This window comes from Leptonychotes weddellii, chromosome 6, assembly GCF_054177405.1.
Source record: "Leptonychotes weddellii isolate Sample4059 chromosome 6, ASM5417740v2, whole genome shotgun sequence".
Lineage (NCBI taxonomy): Eukaryota > Metazoa > Chordata > Mammalia > Carnivora > Phocidae > Leptonychotes > Leptonychotes weddellii.
Genome location: NC_138374.1, coordinates 46224172 through 46236708, shown reverse-complemented (window position 1 = coordinate 46236708; position 12537 = coordinate 46224172). Strand labels below are relative to the sequence as shown.

At 40.6% G+C, this 12537-nt stretch overlaps 1 protein-coding gene across 4 annotated transcripts in view; it reads left to right on the top strand.

Moving 5' to 3' along the window:
- LRMDA (leucine rich melanocyte differentiation associated) overlaps window positions 1-12537 on the top strand; it is a 973173-nt gene that overhangs the window by 96134 nt on the left and 864502 nt on the right. The window lies entirely within an intron of this gene.

Genomic DNA, 12537 nt, shown 5'->3' with positions numbered 1-12537 from the left:
AGTTTAGATCTCTTTCCTTTAGTTTCTTTTATTCTTTTTCACTCTGGTCCTCTTTTCACGAAGTGTAACGTCAACCATAGTTTAGAGATTTCTTATTCAAGTCAGGGGTCCCTCTGTGAAAGGCAAAAACTCAAATTCAAGTACTTTCTTTCTCTTTAATTTTCCCCTCTCAATCTCTCTTGTGCTCCAAGTGCATTTTGGGAAGAAGATGAGCTAACTAATGCCATGCCCAGGCCAAAGAACCCTGAGGTGATTTTATAGGAACCTGAAATGATTCTTGAAGAGAACTTGGTCATTCAAGGGATTTCAAAATGGAACCCTTGGGAAAATTAGATGTGCTTATTAAAAAAAAAAAAAAAAGGTCCAGTGAGCATTTTGGATGAAGTTGGATTCTTTGTCACCATTGGAACTAACCTCCCTTAGGTTCCTGGTGTCCCTGCTGTTGGAGAGACAAACACTGGTTATGCTTCTAGGAGGAAGAAGTGTGGTAGGATGGCAAGTGCCTAGATTAGGAGGCAGAGATTGGGGCTGTTCGGATTTACTTCTGTTACTAACTTGACTTCATGACTTTGAACAAGACCTTGAATTACTCTGTGCATCATGTAAAATGAGGGGTTGGGTTGGATAATGGATTGTGTGATGCAAGGAAAAGCCACCTCCTTGCTGTCTGACTTGATGGCTTGTCACTGGTTCAGCCGTGCTGGACTCACTGCCCCTCTCCCTCACCTGGCTTTTGCTCTTGTCAGCCTTACCATCTGGTGATGATGCACCTCATGGAGATGCCAGCCCTTCTTCCTCTACATTGCCTTCTTTTAGTCTACACAAATCTTAACTGTTCTCACAGGGCCGGTTGAAATTACTTCAGGCCTTTCCTAGCTACTTGGGTACTTAATGTGCTATTCCTCCTCAGAATTTTTATTATACTTGTCCATCCCATACTGCTCAACGTAAGTACATACTGGACGACTTGCCATTCTTTTTGTAGTATTTTTTGATCTGGAAGGGACTGTGTTCAAGCCTTGCTTGACATTTAACTACAAGAACCTTGGGGAAAAAAAGGTGTCCTCATGTCACGCATAGCACCCAACATAAACTGGACGAATAATAGGTGTCCCACTGATTGTTGATGATTGAAGCCTAGAATTTCTAGGGAGCATGAAAGCTCTGCTGTTTCAGCTACTCACTTAAATCAGGTTCATGTTGGGAGCAAAAGCAAGTAAAGAAATTTTAAGCCCAAACTCTGCAGGAGGCTATTTTTCACCATTGCTCTAGGTGCTTGATGAGCTTTCTCTTTCCTCTGTGTTACTTAGTTTTTGGGTGGGTTTTTTTCCCATTTAGTTCAAAGCCTTGTCAGTCCATTTTTTTCTAAAGTGTAGCCTGCAGGAAGTGTCCTCTCCATCATCCAGAGACCTTCTACTTGCCGCTGTTGATGCTTTTGACCCAGCTTTTGGGAATCATCATGAGGGTGGCAGTGTGGCCCCGAGTCTGGGTTTGGGCCAGATACATCAGGGTGTGAGTCCTGCTCTCTCTCTAGCTCTGTGATTTCCTAAGCCTTAACTTTCTCTCCCGTGAAATGGTGATGGACCTACCTCCCGTGAGACCATGCCCGTGCAGCTCTTCGCATAATGCCTCCCAGAATCTATTGTCATTATTCTTGCTATCAAAGCCTGTATTGACTACCAAATGTAAGAAAACCTGAGCCAGGCCCTTAAGGACAGAAATTCAGATCTGGACGAATGTGTATGGGATTTGCAGAGGTGATGAAGAGCGTTGAAGTAAGCTAGGGTTGCTCAGTGGCCATTTGTATTCACGACTGGTGGGGATTGTATCTTGGGCTCTCTGCTATTCGGTGCTCATCCGGTTTGCAGCCCCTGTAGAATGCCCTTTTTCAACCTCCCTCAAGTCCCAGTCTCTGTCTTCCGGAGATCCTGACAGTGCTTGTGCCCTGGTGCTCCACACACAGCTCACGTGAACCTTACCGAGCCACACTCTTCTCTCCATCCTCTTAACCCAGCGTCTGGTGTGTGTCACATGGGAGGTGAGGTGTACCTCTGTGTTTCTGTGCTGCCACAGTATAAGGTCACAGAATAGTAGAGCTGGAAAGGACACTGCAGTCTAAGGATGTGGTTACAAATGAAGCCTTCAGCTTTCCTAGCCCATTAGAAACAAAGTAGATAATGATGAGGCTGCTGTGTCAAAGGGAGGCCAAGAACCTGTTTGCTTGGTCTTCCTCTCCTCCTCCAAAAGGCCCTTGAGGTTTTTTGTGGAATAGTGCACATTGCAGAACACACTTTGAAGACCACCGGTCTTGCCAGGCTCTCTCATTTCATAGGTGAAGAAATTAAGTTTCAGAGATTCAGAGGACAGTGGTTTGGCCAAGGCTCCCATAGTGCTACTTGAAATAGTCTCTGGCCACCTTGCCTAGCCCTATGCCATGCATTTCACATATTGGGTGCTCAGACATGCTGGGTAGTGACAACAAGGAATAATTAGGAAAGGTTGAGTGATTTTTCTAATGGATCTTACATTTGCGATTTAAGAAATGTATGTGGCATTGTTGTTTCTTTGTGTAATCCTCAACCCTAGACGGCTCAAGTCCTAGGGGTAGGATGAAGAATGGCAAAAAGGGTCACTGGGCGTGAAGTTCAATGTCTCTGTTGGGCACTGAGTAGTTTGTCTTGGCTTTGACCTGAAATTTCTTAGCTTTCTCTTCTAGGCCCTCGCCAGCTTGGGTCAGATGAAAGGGTCTGTATGTTTTCAACAACCAAGTATTAGAAAAAGACTGCTGGAAAGACTTTCTGTTTTGTTACCTAAGCTGGGATTTGATCTTCAGACCCTCAAGGTGAAAGGCTAATACCGTAATTTGTGTGTTTTATAAACATCCCCAGGCGATGACCTTCTTGTAGCCTCATGTGATACTCACATTCTGCAGGACTTAAAGCTAAAAATCCTGGCTTGGAATAGACTGGTTCATGTTGCATACTCAAAATCAGAGTCGGCAGGTGCCATCTCTCCATTAGCTGTTGGTAAGCATTGCTTGCATACAGTTGAATGAAAGCTTTCTGGGGGGATTTCCTGGCAAAATGGAATTTTTTAGTTTAAGAGAAAATATATCTTAGGGTTAAAAAAAAAAAAATCTCTCCAATAGGACCCGTGTCCAACAAAGTAAGGTGTTTCCCCTTGAAACTTTTCCCTTCCTAGAAGCTTTCCTTTAAGGGTCCTCTTTATTTTTGCGGTGTCAAATTATTTTTCAACAGAGCATGGAAGCTGGAGACAGAGACGCTCCTCGGCTGTGTGTTAGAGCCACAATGGAAGTTTTTTCTTTTATGTAAATAGAGATTGATGGAACATTTTACACAGAGTACGGGCTTTTGACAAAAAGTATTGATGGTTGCTTTCAGTAAGTGTTACTTGAGATGACAGAACATTGCATTTTAAGATGAATTACACGAGAAACTCCCTCTTTGGGAATGTCATACATTTTATTTCATCTGTTGTTTTATGAGAGAATGACTGAAGTCATGAATACCTTAGACTGAACTGTTTCCTTTGCACATTATAAGTCCCGGTTTGGTGCACTCCTATTTTAAATATAAAGTTATGGGGAAAATATTTATACTGGCAAATAATATTGATAAAAATGCTTAAATGTTCAGAAGCAGAACATAACTTCTCACATGGTTTCCCCTTGTGTGGTGGTGATTTGTGGGAAGCCTGGGAACCTGGTTAAAGTTAAATGTATATTTTTTCAGAAGGATCTCAGAGATTTCTGATAAATGGCTATTTTTTTTTCTTTTTTGGTGTGTTGGTAATTTCTCTCTCCTGACTGTCTGTGAGTTTAAAAAATGTTCCATTTCCATGTTATTTCTTCTTGATGCAAGGGCCTAGACGTCAGGATCTGTGGTGACTGTGGTTTGGGGCCTTAATTTTCCTTATGGCATGAATTCAGGGATATTAGCTTAATGGCACCAGAGAGTTAATGGGTATTAACGTATTTACTATATATTTATTGTACTGTTATACCAGGAACTGGGGATATAGTCCTGATCCTCATGTTGCTTACAACCCAGTAAAGGAGAGAGAGAGAGAGAGAGAAACATAATATAATTTCAGGTAGTGATACATGCAATGAAGAAAATAAAGCAGAGTGTAAGGAGTTAGTGTTGCAGAGGAGTAGGTGTGGGAGTGATTTTAGACAGAGGTGTTAAAGAAAATTGCTCTGAAAAGTGACATCTAAGCAAAGAGCTGAACGATCAGATGGTTTGAGCTCTAAAGATACCTGGCAGAGGGAGCAGCATGTGCAAAGGCCCTGGGGCCAGAACAAGCTTGGCATATTTGAGGAACAGCAAAAAGGCATTTCAGAGAAAGCAATGGTGGGAGTGCTTCAAGTGTAGGGGTAGACGTTGTAGGCTTCCAGGGAGGCCAGTTACAAGTGGATTGTGGTTTTGCATGCTTTTCCAATGTGTATAGCTGTAGTCTTCTTGTTCATACTATCTTCATCTACCTAAAGTCTGACCAAGGAGGCTTTCCCATTTCTACATTGCTTATTCCCATAGAAATATCTCATTTTCCCATTGGCACTCTTGTTCCGCCATTCACTAGGTGCCAATATAGATAAAGTTTGTCACTAGGGGAATTTTAAACTTTCACTCTCTCAGAATGAATCCTTCTATTAAATCTGATCTCATACTTTGAATATTACTCTTTGACAATGCTTACCCCACACTATTATAATTAGTTGTATATGGGATTGTTTTTCCAAGCCATAAGCAACTATTACTTACGTTTGGGCCCCTTGTGCTTAGCACAATACTTGGCACCTGGTGAATGCTCAATATATTTGTTGGCTAAATAAGCAAGACATTTCCCTACACATTATCTGGTTGCCCAATATGAGTACTAGAAATTGCAGTGAATGCAAAGTCAGTACACTCCTTGATTTTGTTGAAGGAGGTTAAAACCAACTTAGGGAAATAAGACTTAAAAAAAAAAAAAAAAGGAAAACAGTTTTGGAACTGCTTTGGGGCACTTATTAGAGTTTAAACAGTTGTTGGTTTAAAAATTGTTGCAGGAATGAAAACTCATGGAGGATTAAGTGGCCCAGGAGACTGTAGTGTTCTAACTTGAGGGGGATGGAATCCCTAGAGGCCAGCTGGATCACTAGACTGGGTCTTTTCTGCATTTGAGTCTTCATCCCAGGGCCTTATGAGATACTTCATTCTCCATAAATTTGGAGCTGATTTGGAACTAGCTAGCTATTTTTCTCCCTGCTGAATTAATGTGCTGTTCAGCTGAAGCTCAAATATGAAATATATTAAAAGCAAACTAAAAACAGGTCAATGTTTTGCCTCTAATGCTATGGGAATATTTGTTTTTAAATCGTCTTTTAGTACTCCACAAATCTTCCCTGCAAAGTTTTTTCTTTCTTTCTTTTTTTTTTTTTAGGCCAAGTCTATTTTTTCCCAGTGTGTAAAAGGCCATTTCTTAAGTCCTGATTTACTCAGAAATTTACATGGAGAAAATGGCCCCAGATCCCACACAAGTGAAACTTTATTTTTTAATCTGGGGCACAGTAGGGAGTCCTGAGAAATGCATTTTCCTCTAGGATTGTAGGAGGAATACATAGTGTTTGTTTAAAGCATCAGGTATTGAGAAATGTAATGGCAGGGTGAAAAGTTTGACCTCAGCTGCCAGATCCGATCTGCTAGGGGGTAATTGAGTTGCCATGTTTTTTTCCTCTTCAGTTTAAATCAAGTTTTGCTATAGCCCATTTAAGTGTCAAATTGGTAGCAAAACTTGACAACTTCAGGGTGCAGACTTGCTTTTGATCAGAATTTACATGCAAATCATTTTTGCCTTGAACTGTCAACTCCTGTTTCTGATACTCTTGAGGGGGACATGTCTCTACCCACCCCCTTTCCCCCCAAGCCAAAAGGGATGTTGGCTAATGTTATTAATCAGTGTGTGGAAGAAAAATTATCTTGATAAATATGGTGGTTAAACTATATTTTCCCTTTTGTGTGTCAGCTGTTGCAGCTGGGCATTTAATCTCCTTTTACCTAGAAGGAAATCAAACAATTATCGAGCGCTTGATGTCAAAAAGAAACTAGTGAATGAGGGGTGGAGGGTCACCAGTGTATTGGGAAATGGACTTAAGCCACCAAAACCTGACAAAGGGTGCTGACAGTCTGCATTTTCTTGGGCATTAAACAAAGTCTTTGGTAACTTTAAAGAATCTTTCCTTGCATGACTAAACTCATTGAGAGGGTTAGAGAGAAAGCTGCCTCAGAAGTCTTAAGCCTGAAACTTTTTTTTTTCTTGGTTTTGCCCTAAACCCTTGGGACGCTTAAAAGCACGTGAGCATGTGTAGCTCCATCATTCAGTGGGACAAAGGAGTGTTTGCACTTTCACAGAGTTAATAATGACAGTAGTGAGTCTTTCTTGTTTCCAGCCATCCCATCTTAGCATTCCCAGTCATCCACCTTCCAAAAGAATTTGTGATTTACACTCTGCCTCTAAATTCTTTGAAATGCCTCACTCTGAAAAGCAAGAAAATGGGAGACCCCAACGAAGAAAAACAAATGGAGAAAACGTTCATTGTAGATTAATAGAGCTGATTATGAATATTTATAATTATCCATTATGGAGCCAAAACTTCTAGTAAAATAATGTGTGAGATTTTGTTTCTACCCAGCCTGAAATTCCTTTCCATCACTACACCCCCAGCGGGGTGAGAACATCAAACATGTCATCTTGCCAAGATGACAGCCAGCATCACGTCAGATGGGAGACACATGCAAGCTTGACTTGTGAAGTCCAAGAAATTTCAAGATTGGATTCACCTCATCCGACGTGGCCACATTGCAGGTTCTTTGGAAATCCCCACTACTGGCCCCTTCCCACCCCTGTCTGGTGTGGCCTGCCTGTGTGCTGTGAAATTTTAATTGAATTGTTAATGACACCAAGGAGTGACACAACACATGCGAAACTTCCAAGAATCAGTCAGGAGGAGCCCTTTTTCTTACTGTTACAAAACAGAAGACACTGGGAAATTGACAAGTCCAAGCAGCGAGGCCAGGGCAGTAATTGATAGCAGGCTGCCTAGAGCCAAGGTCCTTCCCTGGTAATTGCAAGCAGAGGCTGCCTCTGTGATCTCGCCAGTGTTGCTGGCCATGCCAAAGCGACCCGGCTTTGACGGATTGCTTTCCCGAGGTAATGACTTAGGCATGTTCCCTCTCTTGCATGAGGCCATGTGTCCCTCCCACTGGAGAAAATGAGCTGAACATTTTGCTTCTTCTTTAACAGGGCGCTGTTAAAATAACTCTATTCTATTATATAAGCCCTGTAGTGCCAGGGGCTAAATTTATATGGTTATAAACAAGAGATATTACTTTGGAATACCACAATACTGTGTTTGGCTATTTCTTTAGGATTTCAAATGGTGTTTTCAAAATAATGGATTTTACTTCAAGAAAAAAAAAATTGGGGTGGGAGGAGGAAGGATCCCATTTCTGAACAAAATCCTCATCCTATTTTTAAATTCCTCTGTGTCCCTTTCCTAATTCACCAGCCCAGTATTTATTTGTATTTGTGTGTGTTTTGCTGTCTGGATTTGACTCTCTATGGGGGCATCAGAAATATTATTTACTCCAGGATTCTGAAATAAGATAGATATTTTATTTCATGTTTTTTAAAATGCTCCAAAGGTTTCTTTTTTTTTATTATTTTTTTCCTTTCCCATTTCTGGACATTGATATATTTCAGAACTTTTATGTGGCTTTTCCTCTCTCCCTACACCTATTCTCCCTTTGCCCCTCTTCCCCTTCCTGGAATGTAATTTTGTCTGTAAAATATGATGGTGAGCTGAAATGTCCCTGATGATCTATAGCACTTCTGGATTTTTCACTCCCGTTGGTGACAGAAACTTACTAATTCTGATATAGGGGTCCCCGAGTGTGTTTCCACACTGTAGCTTGTGCTTTTTAGCATATTTAAAGTTTGGGTCCCTCACCCCACCTCAGTCCAAACACAGTTTCACATGAAGAACCAACTTTAAAAAAGAAAAAACAAAACCTGGAAAATCCCTAAAACTCAACTATACATTCATTTCAGAAATGAAAAGAAAGTATGTACATGTGTTCTCATATTCACATGATGAGTTTTGATGGAGAACCTAAGAGGAAGGAGACAGATTAATAGTAATGGGAACTTCTGGCTGAAGAATAGTAGAGAAAAGACTTGGTGGTGGTTATTTCCCTTACATTTAGTCTCTAACTCCCCAAATTCATAACTAATTGGTAGCACATATTTAGAACTAATAGTTATAACGGGGGTTTTAAATGAGGGCAGGTTTCTAGCCTATTTCATAGAATTCACTTCTGCAAAACAACAGTTAGGTAAAATATACTTTCAGGGGCTAGCCTGAGAACCTCACCATTATAGCATTGATTTTACTGGAAAATAACTTCAGAGTCCTAACGTGGATATAGGATGCTAGGAAAACAGTTACTCTTTCCTTCTTCCTCATTGTCTAAAATTTGGAAAGGGAGAAACTCCCTCTTCTTCTATGATCCCAGCCGCAAAAGGATTGGCCCTAACCCTACTTTAGATACTGGATCAAGAGTATAAATCCTTCCTGCTGCCCTAGCTGGTAGAGTCATTATGTAGGGCATGCTTATAAGTTAGGTGTTTATAAATAGGGATGTGTAGTTAATCTCATTATTATTTGACTACTTTTCTTTGCTTACTGTTTATATAGACATCAGTCTAATGCTTTATTCTTTTGCCGGTCTTTCATGTGTTTTCATTGTGGTTTATAGGGGGCATTTTTGACAAATGACATGACTGCTATTGTAAGAGAAACCCTGTGGACTGGTGTCTAGTTTAAACTAGACTTTAGTAAGTAAATGAGTACCCATGTATAAACTGGTCCCTGCCCTAAAGGTGGTGACAGTGAATCTGGAGATTATTTTATGGAAGTCTTCCATTTTACAGGTGAGAAAGTGGAGACCCAGAAAGGGAGGTTATTTACCCAAAATGGTAGCAGGTGGCAAAATTGGGACTAGAAGTCTTATCTCTTGACCCCAAGTCCTGTATTCTTTACACCATTAAGTTCCTTTTGTGGTTTAGAACTGAAGTCTCATTGGGAAGGAAGATCTGAAATAGAGAAACATTTAGTGACACTTTCCAGTCTGAGACTTCTGGAAGGACACAGGAGTAGGTAAGGAAGATTATCGTTTATAATGACCATGAAAATCTTGTGGAATCTCTTAAGATCCAGAATCTTGTCTGGAACTAAAGGAAAAGAGTAGAAGCCTTATGAATATGGTCTTACGCTTCAGTTCTTTTAGTGTTGAGAAACATTGTTTCATGGTGGAAGTGGGAATCTTTGATGACATTTCTTTGAAGACATCAGATACTCAGAGGAAGATGAGAACATTTATTGTTGACCAGTATTAGGCACAGTGCCAGGTAATTCCATACATGTTTTCTGGTTTCAGCGGTCTTACTGAGCTTTAGTATCACAGGTATTCTCCATTTGGAAGATGATAGATAAGAATGATGGGGCATAGAGCCACAAGATGGCATATCTTGCTGCTTTCAAAGGTCATGCTTTTGAATAATTAATGGTAGGGGAAAGTATCCATGAATTATTCTTAAGTTAAAAAGGTAGGTTAAGAAACTGGGTATATACTCAGGATCCCAACCATAACTATTCATCAGAGTACTAACTGGTTATTTTTAGTGTTGGGATCAAGGATGATTTTAATTTTCCTTTTTGTCTATATTTTTACTGGTTTCTTTTTTATAAGTAAAGAGGTTTTTTTGGATGGTAGAATTGATATGATAAGCAAGTGTTAATAAATTGCTTGTGCCTGGGAACTATAAGCAAAGCAAAGGAAGAGTAAATACAGAGTTTCAGGGAACCTATATTGTAGTTCTGGAAGAAGACTACACATATGGAAAGTTTATTAATAATAAAAGCTGGAGCGCCTGGGTGGCTCAGTTGGTTTAAGCATCCAACTCTTGATTTCAGCTCAGGTCATGATCTCAGGGTTTTAAGTTCAAGTCCTGGGTTGGGCTTCATGCTGGGTGTGGAGCCTACTTAAAAAAAGTAATAAAAGCTATCAGTAAAACTATCATTAACTATTGAATGGTTATGTGGCTAATTAGATTATGATAGAAAATCTCTAAATTTTTAATAATATATTATGGCTGTTAGTGAATTACATAAATTATTTCACTGACTCTTCCCAACAGACACATGGGGTACTTACTAATAGTCCTATTTTACAGATGGAAAACTGAGGTTGTGTGAATTTGGAAGTGGGGGAGCCAGGATTGACTCCACAAATTTCATGTCCTTAAGCACAAATTAATATTACTTCCCAGGAAACCCTGTTTAGTTCGTAAATCACCTAGTGCTTATTGCTAGTGGGGAACTATAAGAGTGACCCAGAGAGGAACAGATCGTTTCAGCTTGGTCAAGAGAAAGGAGAAGGATTAGGAGAGTCTCATCCTAGCCTTGGCATGATGGCAAATAGGTTCCTAACCCATCTTCCACTAAGATTTCATTTACTTATCAGTGAACTCAGCCTGTTGTCTCAGGATGATTCTGTGCAGCACTGAGTGTCTCTGCACCAAAACACATGAACCTGTTGCAGCGTTTATGTCAGGAGCAGGTGAAACAGGTGAGACCAGGCCAAGGTTAGAGAAGTATCTTGGGAAGCTGCATGTCTTTGCTTATGTCTAAAACTTCTAGCTGCCCTTGTGAAGATTTTAGCACTGATTTGGGTGAATGTGGCCTGAAAGAGCACCTCTCCCTGACCTAACGGAATTAGCTTTCAGTTCACAGCCTGCACTGAGTCCATGGTGCCCCCACAATGGCCAAAACCACAGTGGCCACAGTAAGTGCTGTGGAATGTGTGTGTGTTTCATCTTTATCAAGAACGTCACATGGCATTTCCTGATTGCACGAGCGGCCTGCTGCCCCATCTGAGTTTCCAGACTAACTACCAGTGCTCAAGCCGCATGTGTTTATGGTATATAATAAATCTCCATTTGTCATAATGGTTTAAATTTAAAAGAAAAAGAAAGGTGAGCTGTGATGTAAAAAAAAAAAAAAAAAGTTGGCTGTTACAAATTAACTTGGCGTTTCAGGTCAAGCCCAATTTATTAAGGGGGATACAAAAAGATAGAAACCTAGTCTGTGATCACAATTGTGATTTATCCACACCTTGAGTGGGTCCTCCTTTGGACCTTTTCTTGAACTGCAGCTGGCTTGGTTTATGTAGGACCTGCTGGGAGCTGAGGTTATAATGAAAAGCAGTTATTCTTTGAAATTACTCATAAGAAGTGGGCTCATTTTATCAAGTGCCCTCCTTAATTTGATTGTAAGGCTTTTCATATTTTTTTTTCCTGCATTAATCACACTGTATCTTCGTGGCAAGTATAAACACAGTGGTGAAAGATAGCATTTAAAAGAAAAAACATTCAGAGGACAAATGTTTCTCTAGAGGTGGCCTGTCGGGACCCCTTAACGGGTAATTAAGAAAGTTATTTTGGATTTGGTAGTAATGTTGTGAACTTTTCCAGAGACTCCTTTTCAGAGCAGGATGGCATTTAATATTTTCACAGATTAACCTTTAACAATAAAGAGTGTCCAGTATTGGGGCGCCTAGGTGGCTCAGTCTTTAAGCGACTGCCTTTGGCTCAGGTCATGGTGTCAGGGTCCTGGGATTGAGCCCCACATTGGGCTCCCTGCTTGGCCGGAAGCCTGCTTCTCCCTCTCCCACTCCCCCTGCTTGTGTTCCCTCTCTCGCTGTCTGTCTCTGTCAAATAAATAAATAAAATCTTAAAAAAAAAAAAAAAAAAAAGAGTGTCCAGTATTGACATCCCCTGGCAAGAACCAGCAAAGCTCTGGGAGCTTTCACGAGCATCTTCATTTTCTGCAGAATGGTGACCTCTGTTCCCTGGCTTTGCCCTCAGAAGAGATCTGGGAGTGCCTTCCCGTCCCAGACTGAGGAACTCTTATTTTTATTTTAATGCCCTGGGTTGCACCCAGGAGTTAAGGACCCAGTCTAGGCCTTGTTCCCTGCTAACCAGATTCCTTCTGACCTAGACAGCCCATAATATCTTAACAATATAATATCAAGGATATCAATGCAAGGCGATGAAGGACAATTTCTATTCTCAACAAAAGCTCCCCAGATGGTCTTCTGCTTCCCAGAACTCCCTATTGAATGCTCACTGTCACTAAGGAGGACAACTTAGAACCAGATGCTGGTGATCCATTACAAATATGAAAATAAATTTCCATCTGCCTTCATGTTATTGAAATCTGTAATATTTCTTATCTCTTTGGTCTCTGGGAATAAAAGAGATCTAAGTATGTGTTGGAAATATGTGTACCTTGTGCAGGCTTCTTTGTGATGAAGACTTAATGAAGTTCTGTGTGAGGTATTAGGATGAGATAGTCCCTCACAAAGTCTTTTCCAGGAAGGTCAGTCAAGGTCTGTGCTGATCTGACCATATTAA